This window comes from Colobus angolensis, unplaced genomic scaffold (genome assembly GCF_000951035.1).
Source record: "Colobus angolensis palliatus isolate OR3802 unplaced genomic scaffold, Cang.pa_1.0 Scaffold398, whole genome shotgun sequence".
NCBI lineage: Eukaryota > Metazoa > Chordata > Mammalia > Primates > Cercopithecidae > Colobus > Colobus angolensis.
The window spans coordinates 1616889-1628966 of NW_012117354.1; the positions used below are offsets into that span (position 1 = coordinate 1616889).

At 36.1% G+C, this 12078-nt stretch overlaps 1 protein-coding gene across 3 annotated transcripts in view; it reads right to left on the reverse strand.

Annotated features, from left to right (window-relative positions):
- The window catches only part of FHL5 (four and a half LIM domains 5), a 59067-nt gene that overhangs the window by 14724 nt on the left and 32265 nt on the right, over positions 1-12078 (reverse strand). Inside the window, exon 2 of one of the 3 annotated variants that reach the window (XM_011955170.1) lies at positions 480-579. The exons of the other annotated variants lie outside the window; for them this stretch is intronic. The gene's annotated coding sequence lies outside the window, so the exon portion shown is untranslated. The remainder of the gene's footprint in view (positions 1-479; positions 580-12078) is intronic. 3 annotated transcript variants of the gene reach the window in all.

A 12078-nucleotide genomic window follows, 5' to 3' on the forward strand; every position in this document is an offset into this window, starting at 1 on the left:
CAGTCTACTGCCATTTTGTGAAGCTTTTAGTGTATTATAAAATGAATATATAAAACCACAAAAGGGATTATACCAACTTGATAATATTTCAATTGCTTATTTTAAATGACACTTTAAACATGACAACATCAAAATACCTGTAACTTATTTAGTGATCAGATCAGATGCCTAAATATAAGACAAGATGGTCCTTCTCCCATCCCAGTCCTAACTACATAATAGGATAATAGGCCTGGATCCACAGAAAATTCCTTACAATATAGACCATATGTCTTAATTTTTTTTTTTTTTTTTTTGAGATGGGGGTCTCGCTTTGTCACCCAGACTGGAGTGCAGTGGCTGGATCTCAGCTCACTGCAAGCTCCGCCTCCCGGGTTCACGCCATTCTCCTGCCTCAGCCTCCTGAGTAGCTGGGATTACAGGCGCCCGCCACCGCGCCCGGCTAGTTTTTTGTATTTTTAATAGAGTCGGGGTTTCACCGTGTTAGCCAGGATGGTCTCGATCTCCTGACCTTGTGATCCGTCTGCCTCGGCCTCCCAAAGTGCTGGGATTACAGGCGTGAGCCACCGCGCCCGGCCTCTTAAAAGAAGAAATTCACTTATTATTCAACTCTTGTTTTGTAAAAGCAACATCAGGGAGTTGGGTAGGGTGAGGACAGAATTGGTCTAATATCTCAAAACCTTGTGATTTCACACTTGTAGGACTATACAGTGGGAGGAGGCATTTGGTCCAGGTCAACATTTCTTAAATATTTACTCAGTGATTTGAACTCCCTGCCCCCTCAAGGAGTCCGGATTCTCTTAGCTTAGCCCCTGTCTTAGTAATAGTGAATGTAATTTGAAGTAAGAGAACAAACTGAATGTTTATTCTCTTCTTCTTGGTTAGAAAAAATACACTAATAAATTCATTCCTCATTTTCATGAAGTCTGTCATTTAACTATTGATCTTTGAATATATCCAAATAGTGTTTCTTAAAAATAGAGGTACTATAAGTATATAAATGATACACATTCTATTAGAACGATATAGAATTCTTAGAGAACCATTATAATAGAAAGGAGAGTGAGGAGAGACCTTTCTAGGAAGACCTTAAGGAAGTTAAGCTGTTGGAAATCTGTTAGGAAGGAAGGAAGATTGGAAGAATGGAAGGAAGAAAAGAAGGAAGGAAGGAAAGAAAGAAGAAAGGAAGGAAAGATCAAACTTTATTGAGGAAGGGGAAAGACAAGTGAGAGAATGGCATAGGAGCTCATTTGAAGTTGGGAAATGTTTAGTCTTGAGAACAAATTTTCACCTGGGTACATTAAGGATGAAGAAGGATCTTGAAACTTGAAAGCTTTTTAAAGTGATTTGAACTTCGAATGCAAGTAGTTCTAACTGGAATGAAGCAGGCAGAACAGGTAAGAGTATGAATTTTTCCAATCTGACCACTTTTTACTATCTTACGCTTTTCTAAATATTATTCTTTTCTTTTTCCTCTTCTTTGTCACTAACATTAATAGTTTAAAATTCTCAGGGAATGACTCTGTATCCAGAAGAGCAAGCCAATTAGCTTGTTTTAATCACGCCCTAACAGGTAGAGCTGTAGGAAAGAGGATGAGGACTATGTGATTTTTGTCTCAGGAGTCCCCACCTGAAGGATAATTTGTCAAAGACATTGGAAAATTTTTGCTTTCAAAGATTAAAAAGTCTTGAGCAAAGCTGTTCTTAATTATGAGCTGTAAGAACTATTAATATAAACAATGTACCCCAATTGGTTAGCATTCAACTTTTCTAGGTGTGAACTCAGCAGTGCTAGTCATTCACTTGGAATGTATCACTTAGACATTCTTGTCAAACTTCTTGCAAAGTTATTCAGCAACTAACACAACATTTAAGCCCAGAAGTTTTATCTTTGCATATTGGGATTTTAGAAGGTTTATTTAGTGGTACATTGATATATCAAAGAACGTAATGAAGACAGATGAATAGAAGACAGATGAGTAGTTCAGAAATTCAGTGGCATCAATGGACTTGGCTTTGTTTTTCTAGTTCCCTCCTTTAGATTTTAGATTTCCCCCTTAAAAAGATGTAAGTTCGGCTATGCTGTGGCTCACGCCTGTAATCCCAGCACTTTGGGAGTCTGAGGTGGGCGGATCACCTGAGGTTGGGAGTTTGAGACCAGCCTGACCAACATGGAGAAACTCCTGCTTTACTAAAAATAAAAATTAGCCGGGTGTGGTGGCGCAAGCCTGTAATTTCAGCTACTTGGGAGGCTGAGGCAGGAGAATCACTTGAACTCGGGAGGTGAAGGTTGCAGTGAGCCCAGATAGCACCATTGCACTCCAGCCTGGGCAACAAGAGCAAAAACTCCGTCTCAAAAAAAAAAAAAAAAAAAAAAAAAGATGTAAGTTCATTGGGAATAGTTTCTGTAGCTGAGAATGTTATTTCTTCTTGGGTGCTATTTTTAAAACCAGAACAATTTTGCATCAAGTTATATTTTATGGTGAGTTATTGATAAAAAGCCTAATGCTATGAGTAATATATCCACTTAACATTTTTACTATGCTATGCAGAATGAATAGATTCACAAGAAGTGTAGTTGAGAACATTTCACGTGGGAGAGAGGCAAGGACTAGGTGCCATGCCTGGTATCTTTAATATACTATTGTTTGCAAGGCATCACACACCATCTTTTTATTAATGCATTTGAAAAACATGTAAAGTACATGTCATTTGCAAAGTAATCTGCTACAGGTTGTAAACGATATAAAAATAGATTAGACTCACATACTGTCTGCAGAGAGCTTATGATCCAGGAGGAAGAGTAAGGACATTTCATAAATCACTAAACAAAAGTTAGGAAGTGATGAGAATAAATGAAAGGTTATAAGTTTTATAGCAGTAGTTCTAAACATTGGGTACACATTAGAATTTAAAAAATGTCCAAGGTGCATCCCTGTCTCAAATAAATTAGACTTTTTGGGAGTGCACTAAAAATAAGTATTTTTCCGTTCTAAGTAGCTCTAATATCCAGCGCTGTTGAAAAGCACCCCCTTAAAGAAGGAGGAAGGACAATTACTTTCAGCTAGGAAAAATTCAGGAACAACTTGAAGCAGTGGCATCTCAATGACTTTTGTAGCAGATATTATGGATTGACCTTCCCAAACTTGGTTTTATCTTCATTCAAGTTGGAGAGATCAAGGAATTAAAAACATTTCCTGGATCTTCTTACAGTATGTGTTCAGGATGCAAATTTGTCTCTGCTACAAACACATGGGAAAATCAGCAGGTGGATATGAAATGAAAGACGTGTTCCTGCTGCTATTGAAGGTGGCAAATTGGCTGGCTGAGATACGAGTGGCTTCTATCCATTCAGAATGCCAGGATTCAGGTTTCCTAACTGGTGGTTTTGCTGGGAGAGACAGTTGTGGTGGTACTCGTGGCAGCAGCAGCAAGTTTATGACCTCTAGATCACCAGCAGAATGGATGTGGAAGTGGGCAAGGGCAGTCTCTACCACCCTTGGAGTAATTTCAGAAATACTAACTGTAATACTTAATACTTCTATATGTTTCCTGAACATATAGGCTGAGTCCTCTGTCAACTACTCTGTGTGGATCTTTTTAAATCTTTGCAATGATCCCCTGAGGAGGTCTATTATTATTACGCTCATTTGACAGATGAGCAAACCAAAACTTAGGAGGCCAAGATCACTTGGCTGATAAAAATGCTAGGTCTAGGGTGCGAGTCTACACCTTTTAGAAATTGAAGCCGAGGATCTTAGCCAGTGCAAACCTGTCCTTTCCTTGAGATGTGGAGAAGGGCATTTAGATGCAGCAACAGAATTGGGAAGGGCACTGACACTTGTATATGTGAGGCATGCATGGAAAACAGTAAGTACTGTATTCTAAATGGCTTGCAGAGCATGAGAGGGTAAATATTGGAAGACAAATTTGAAAAGGAAGACTGGAGCAAGGTCATCAATGGCTTAAGTTTCATGCTAGTTTTGAACTTTTTTCCATAGAAAAAATATAAGCATTGATGATTTAGAACAGGTAAGTGCCGTATTTTGAACTGAGACTTATGAGAATTAATTTAGAAACAGTGATAGAAGGGATTAAAGGTAGATATACCATAAACAGGAAAACTAATTCGAAACCCATTTTTCAATATGTGGTCTAATCAACAAATATTATGCCTTCTGTACAAAACGTGCTATTTTTTGTGTTGGGGGGGATATGGAGAATCAATGAGCTATTTTCCTTAAGGGAAAATGCATTAAATAAACAAATCATAAGAATAAAATTATTAATCAATTTACATGAACAAGTGATTATATATAATATATAATGTTAAACATGTATATACATATTAAATTATATATTGGTATATATTATATATATAAAGAGAGAGTTGCAGAGATTGTGAGATCTAGTGATAGAAGAATACAACCATGTGTGAAGTCTTGGAATTCTGAGAAGCCAAAGACTGAGTCTTGTTTAAAGGGTGAGAATGATGTTGGAAATGAGGAAGAGATGGAAGCATTTGGGGTATTCATGTTGGAGGTAATGATGGCCTGATTTAGAAAAGAGTATTGAGATCATGTGCAAGATGCAGTAGGACTTAAAAAGTGAATGCATTTGGGAGGCAGAGAGAGTAGTTCTGAAATATCATATACGGTTCCTGGTAGAATGAGTATGCCACATGGGGGTACACGAAGAGAAACTAGTTGGAAGACAAGATGAACTCAGGTTTAGTTATATTGAATTTGAGGAACTAAACTAGATAGCCATCAAGCTGTATGTCCAAAATATTAGGCATCGAAATGTCGTGTTAGGTTAAGAAGTTTAGACTATTTTCCTGGATGAGCTAATTAGTAGTTGAGGAACTACAATGGTAACTGAAGTTATGAGACTGAATGAGACCATCAAATAAACACTAGTGTAGAAAACTGAAAAAGATGAAATACAAACTCATGGATAAATGCATGTTATGTGATGGGAAAGAGATGAAGCAGATGTAGTGAGGGTCACAGTGTTTTGAAAGACAAAAGAAATGAGAACTTCAAGAAGAGAATATATGTTAATAACAATTAAGGAAAGTGTCAACAAGGAGGTAAATGATGCCTTCAAGAGAATAGTTTGGAGACACTAAATTGTCGGATGTCAGATTTCAGAGGTAAAAAGTGAGTGAGGAGATGCTCATTGCTGACAGCTTAGAAAACTGCATGTTCAAAAACACACGCCTAAGGAATAAAAAACAAACAAAATAAAATGTGTTGCTGAACTGGCAAGAAAGTAAGGGAAAATCTCAGAGGCTAAAAATAAAAAGAAAGCAGGAAACTAGAAAGGTTAACACTCTCTAAAGGAGCCATCTGTCCTCAGGATGTCTTCTGAGCCATGATGACCTTGTTATCCAAGTATTTACAGCCTGGACTTATACTAACCGTAAGGTCTAAAACTCTTAGGTTTTAGTTTAAAAGGCTTAGTTTAAAATGAAACACAAGAAAATCCTCCATGAAAGAATGTTGCATCATCCTAGGCCTAAAAAAGTCATACATAGAAATTTTCATTAAACATGAATTCACAATTAAAGTATTTAAAATAAGAATAAGCAATGAAAACAAGCAGTATAAGTAAAAATCCAGCAAAGAAAATAATTGGATCTCCAACAAAACAATTTAACATGAGAAATAACAGACACAAAATGGAAAATAATTATGTTTAACATATTTAAAGACATAACAGAGGGCATTATATAGAAAAATTCAGGAGAATAAAAATGACTAGGCAGACTTGCAAGAGGACTGATAGAAATAATAGCGATAAAAATGTATCATTAAAATTAAAACTTAGGCCGGGCGCGGTGGCTCAAGCCTGTAATCCCAGCACTTTGGGAGGCCGAGACGGGTGGATCACGAGGTCAGGAGATCGAGACCATCCTGGCTAACACGGTGAAACCCCGTCTCTACTAAAAATACAAAAACTAGCCGGGCGAGGTGGCAGGCGCCTGTAGTCCCAGCTACTCAGGAGGCTGAGGCAGGAGAATGGCGTGAACCCGGGAGGCGGAGCTTGCAGTGAGCTGAGATCCGGCCACTGCACTCCAGCCCAGGCGACAGAGCAAGACTCCGCCTCAAAAAACAAAATAAATAAATAAAATAAAATAAAATTAAAACTTAGATTAAGATGTGGATTAAAATCAGTTCAAGGGAAAATTAATAAACTTGGAGATAGGACTAAAGATATACTATATAATGAAGAAAGAAAAAGAGATAGAAAATATATCAGTTAAAAAAAAAATTAGAAGATAGAGTAAAAGGATTTGACCTAAGTCTTTACAGAATTTCAAAAGAAGATAATAGAGAAAATGAGAAATATGCAAAGGTTGCAGATAGAATTGACTTTCCAAGAATTAATGACATAAATGTATAGATGCAGAAAGTAAAACAAATTTCAGGCATCATAAAAACCAACACATCATAGTAAAGATGCCATACTCCAGAAACAAAGATGGTCTTAAAGACATTCAAAGAGAAAAAAAGTCTAAAACACCAACAATTAGATATGCAGACAACTTCTAAACAGCAACAATAGAAACCAGAAGGAACTGAAATAATACTAAGAGAAAATAAGTAAACCCTATACCTGTATACTCAGTGAAGCTGAATTTAAAGAATAGGATGACATAAAAACATATTTAAGTTGACAAAAGCTATGTTTACTACCAGAAAACCCTCACTAAAGGTAATTCTAAAGAACGTGGTTTGAAAAAAAGAAAGATGAAAGGAAACTCTCTAAAGGAAGGTTTAGGAAAATGGAAGACAAAGAGAAAGAATAAGGAGCAAAGACCTTGACTAACATGCAGTTACATAAAAATAAACATTGACTGTATGAAACAACAATAATAATTTGTGGGGTTCAAAAACACACAATAGTACCAATGTACTGGGGAAAATAGCATTTAAGTGAGGAAAGAGTTGATTTTTTTGTTTTTGTTTTTTGTTTTTTTTGTTTGAGACAGAGTCTGGCTCTGCCGCCCAGGCTGGAGTGCAGTGGCCGGATCTCAGCTCACTGCAAGCCCCGCCTCCCGGGTTTACGCCATTCTCCTGCCTCAGCCTCCCAAGTAGCTGGGACTACAGGCACCCGCCTCGTCGCTCGGCTAGTTTTTTGTAGTTTTTAGTAGAGACGGGGTTTCACCGTATTAGCCAGGATGGTCTTGATCTCCTGACCTCGTGATCCGCCCGTCTGGGCCTCCCAAAGTGCTGGGATTACAGGCTTGAGCCACCGCGCCCGGCTAGATTTGTTAAATTTTAATGGAAAACTCTGAACATAGAAATAGAAATAAGTAAAACAAAATTATTTCATAGAAAGTAGATAGGAAAAAGAAAAATAGAAAACTGAGACATGACAAAAGAAGAAGATACATGATACATTTTAAACCTGAATCAAACCAAATGGAGTGGTTAAACTTTCTTGGTTGAAAACCAAAATATTCCAAAGATGATCCAAAAGTAACTATCTACATCTGCAACCAATCTGAGTTCAAATCCCAACAAATTCCTGTCAGCTTCAGTCAAAGATTTGATGAAAGGGAAGTACAGTTTTCTTTAATACCATTTGAAACAGAGGTCAGCCTAATTTAATATTTTTGTTAACTGCAACTCAGCACAACACTTGACAGAAACTAAAAGTTCTTCCCCTTGACCTAGCCATGTGACAAGAAAGGAGTGCATCCTCTGGGGGTAAAACAAAACAAAAAAAACCAAAAATTGTACATGTGTATTTTGTTCCAATGTTTGGTAGGAAAAAATTATAAGATATCTCAAGAAGTAAATATATACATGTTTTTAAAATTCGAATATTTATTTGATCCTTTTCCAGTTCTTTCATTTTTCTGCTGAAATCATTTATACATTCACTCATTATGTTCATTTCCTTCCAAATATTTAACATAAGTATAATAAAGTCCCTATGGGATCTTATGTTTAAAAATATTTGCAGTAGAGAATTCAATGAATAAGATTATCAGCAGACCAAAAAAAAGCAAAAGTAAAAATCAGCAAACTTGAAATGAAACAAACTAATGCATAAAGAGAAAATTCACTAAATGAAGATAGTAGAAATAATTTTTCCCCAAAATAAAATTGGTGAAAGACTTCCATTCCAATAATGGTACTCTGTATAATTCAAACCAGGAGGAAGCTGTGAACCATTAGAGAAGCTAGAAAAAATATATACTTAAAAAATGTACCTTGGAGGCATCATATAATTAATATCACAGTGCAGAATTAATTAATAGGCAATGTCCAAAAGAAAGAGAAAAACATAGATGAGCTTGATATCGGCTTTCCACAGAAGAATATGTACATTCAGGAAGATAAAATGAATAGTATGAAAAGCTGTACGGCACTTCTGACAGCCTTGAAAGGATAAGGGGACACAGATTGAGGTCTGTGGACCTTCAGTGTAGCAGGCCTGGTAAGCTTATCATTGTGTAGGTGAGATTTCTATGCCCTTGGAGTACGGCAAATTAGAAGTAAACTAGTATTTCAGAGACTGAAGCCCAGCTTTGAATTACCTCAGTTTCTAAAATTATATTAAGATAACCTTGGAATTCTGATATCCCTAGGTGAACACAGAGTAAACACACCTCCTGTCTGAAGGAAGAAAACATCATCCTAGGCCTCAATTACTTCTACACCAATGTCTAGCACTAAACAAAAATGACCATGTTCAAAAGAAGACAAGGGAACATAAAGAATAGAAACATACACGAAGGAAGCCATAGATTTTGGAGTTATAAGACAGAACATAAAAAACTATTCTTAATATGTTCAAGGAGGTAAATAAAATAAGGAGTAAAAATGTGCAGAGAATTAAAAACAATGAAAAAGAATGAAGTGTAAATTATAGTACAGAAATATACAATGATTGAAATTAGGGACATAACAGGAAATTTTAGAAAAGATTGGGTGAAATGAAAAAGATGATGAAATAGAAAATAAAATTAAGCATGATGATAAAAGGTATGAAAAGTACAATTAAAAAAGTAAGAAACATAGGTGATAGAATGAGAATGATAAAGGAGAAAAATATACAAGTTGTATTTGGAGAAATAATGGCTAGTCTTCCAAAACTGACAAAATACATGTCCCAAATTTTAAAAACCAAGAAACCATGAACCTCAACTGACCTGAAAAACACACTTGGACACATCAGGGTATAACTACTAAAAATCAAAGACAAATAACATATCAAAAATAGATTATAAAATATTACTTTCAGATTAACAACAAATTGAGAAGATACCTACTTCTCAACAGAAAAAAAAAGGAAGCTAGACAATGGAGAGATATATGCAAATTGCTGAAAAAAATTAGCAACCAACCTAGAAGTCCATGCCCAGGTAAAAGATCTTTTGACAATTCAGGTAAAAGCATTTTCAGGCCATCAGAAACTAAATTTATTGATCACCCACCCACGTTAAAATAAATACCAAAGAATGTTCTTTGGGCAAAAGTACACATTGGAGCTCACAGATGCAGAAAAGAGTAGGGAAAAAAATGAAAATTGTAAACATGTAGACGAATCTATGTAAAACTGACTATGTAGAACAACCCTATGTCAAAGAATTAGAAAATTTAGGTAAAATGGAAAAATCTAAAATAAATGAAAGTATTAAAATTGACACAAGAAGAAATAAAAAATTATGACAACTATTAGATAAAATGAATTTGTAATTAAAAGCCTACATACAGAGTGGAATAAAGCCAAAGTGGCTTCACCAGTGAATTTGCCAAGCTTTAAAGAAGAAATAACAGCCATCTCATACAAACTAAATCAAATAAGTACAAATAGAGAACATGCTGTGGTTAATTTTGAACTCATTAACACTTTGGTATCAAAATCTAAAATCAGTATGAGAAAGGAAAATTATAGATCCATAATACTTCTGGCAATAAATACAAAACCCAACCCCAAATAACAAGCAACTAAATCCAGTGATTTATGAAGAGATTAGTATATTGTGTTCAAGTTGATTTCATTTTAGGAATGCCAAGTTCAGTTTAAAATTCAAGAGAATCACTGTGTTTCAATAATTTTACCAAGTAAAAGGGACAGCTGTAAAATTACCTCAGCAGCTGCAGAAAAGGCATTTGATAAAATCTTCAATTTATGATTAAAAACTCTTAGCAAACTAAAAATAAAAGAAACTTCTTCCATGTGGTTTAAAAAAACTTATAGCAAACATTATACTTAATGGTACATGTTGATAGCTTTTACTCAGATTATAAATAGGAAAAGAATATCCACAATCACCACTTCTATTCAACTTTATACTGGAAGCCATAGATTTTGCAGTAAGGTGAGGGAAAAAAAGTACAAGAGTTAAAAGGAAACAAACTCACTATTTGCTGATGATCTAATTGTGGAGAAAATCCAAAAAATTCTATAATACCTGATTAGAATTTACAAGTTAGTTATTAGAGTTGCTCAATAAAATGTCTATATATAAAAATCAATTGTATTCCTAACAGTAACAAACAGAAAGTGAAATGAAAAAAGTCATTTGTGATATCATTTAAATTCCCTGAAATACCTTGCTGTAAACCTAATAAGAATGTATGAGATCTCTACATAGAAAACTATAAAACTTTGACGGAATAGACAGAAAACCAAAATAAATACATGGAAGGATAATACCATGCTTTTAGACTTGAAGACTTACTATTTTGAAGGTATGATTTCCCCTTCATTTGCCCTATAGATGCAAAATAAAATTCTATCAGGTTATTTTTGTTACAAGTTAATTCCATAACTTATAAAGAAATGCAAAGGGCCAGGAATAGTGTAATCACATTTGAACAAGAACAAGATTGGAAGACTTGCTGAGTCAGATATCAAGACATTATAAAGCTACTATAGTGGATGGTACTGTATAAACACAGGATTAAATACTTAGATCACCAGAACAGAATAGAGAGCTCAAAAGCAAATCTATACATATATAACATACAACCTAAGGGACAGTGAGGAATAATGAATAATAGGAATGATCTTTTTAGTAAATGGTGTTGGGTCAATTGTATTTATTTCCATATGAAAAAGAATGAAACTAGATTACTACTTCACATGACATATAAAGATTATTTCCAGGTAAACCATAGATCTGTTAGGACAAAGCAATAATCCTTTGAGAATATAAGAGAATGTCATTACAAACTTGTAATGTGAAAGGTTTCAGAAAGAAGCCAGAAAATGTGCTAGAGAAAATTTAGTACACTAGGCTAAATTAAACTTGAGAACTTCTGTTTCTCAAAAAACACAAATAAGAGTAAAGAGAGAGCCAGAGTCAAAGAAGGTATTGCAATTCATTAATTAATAAAGAAGTCATATCCAAAACATATTAAGAAGTCCAACAAATCAATAAGAAGAAAAATGGACCACCCAATAAAAGTACAAAAGACTTGAACAGATACACAGAGGATGATAACCAGCTGACTAATAAACATGACAATGTTCTCAACCTCATTAACAACCACTGAAAGATAATGTAGGAGGGCGGAGCAAGATGGCCGAATAGGAACAGCTCCAGTCTCCAACTCCCGGCACGAGCGACACAGAAGACCGGTGATTTCTGCATTTTCAACGGAGGTACTGGGGTCATCTCACTGGGGAGTGCCGGACAATCGGTGCTGGTCAGCTGCTGCAGCCCGACCAGCGAGAGCTGAAGCAGGGCAAGGCATTGCCTCACCTGGGAAATGCAAGGGGGAAGGGAATCCCTTTTCCTAGCCAGGCGAACTGAGACACACAACACCCGGAAAATCGGGTAATTCCCACCCCAATACTGCACTTTAAGGAAACGGGCACACCAGGAGACTATACCCACACCTGGCCAGGAGGGTCCCACGGCCACGGAGCCTCCCTCATTGCTAGCACAGCAGTCTGCGATCTAACCACAAGGCAGCAGCGAGGCTGGGGGAGGGGCACCCACCATTGCTGAGGCTTAAGTAGGTAAACAAAGCCTCTGGGAAGCTCCAACTGGGTGGAGCTCACAGCAGCTCAAGGAAACCTGCCTGTCTCTGTAGACTCCACCTCTGG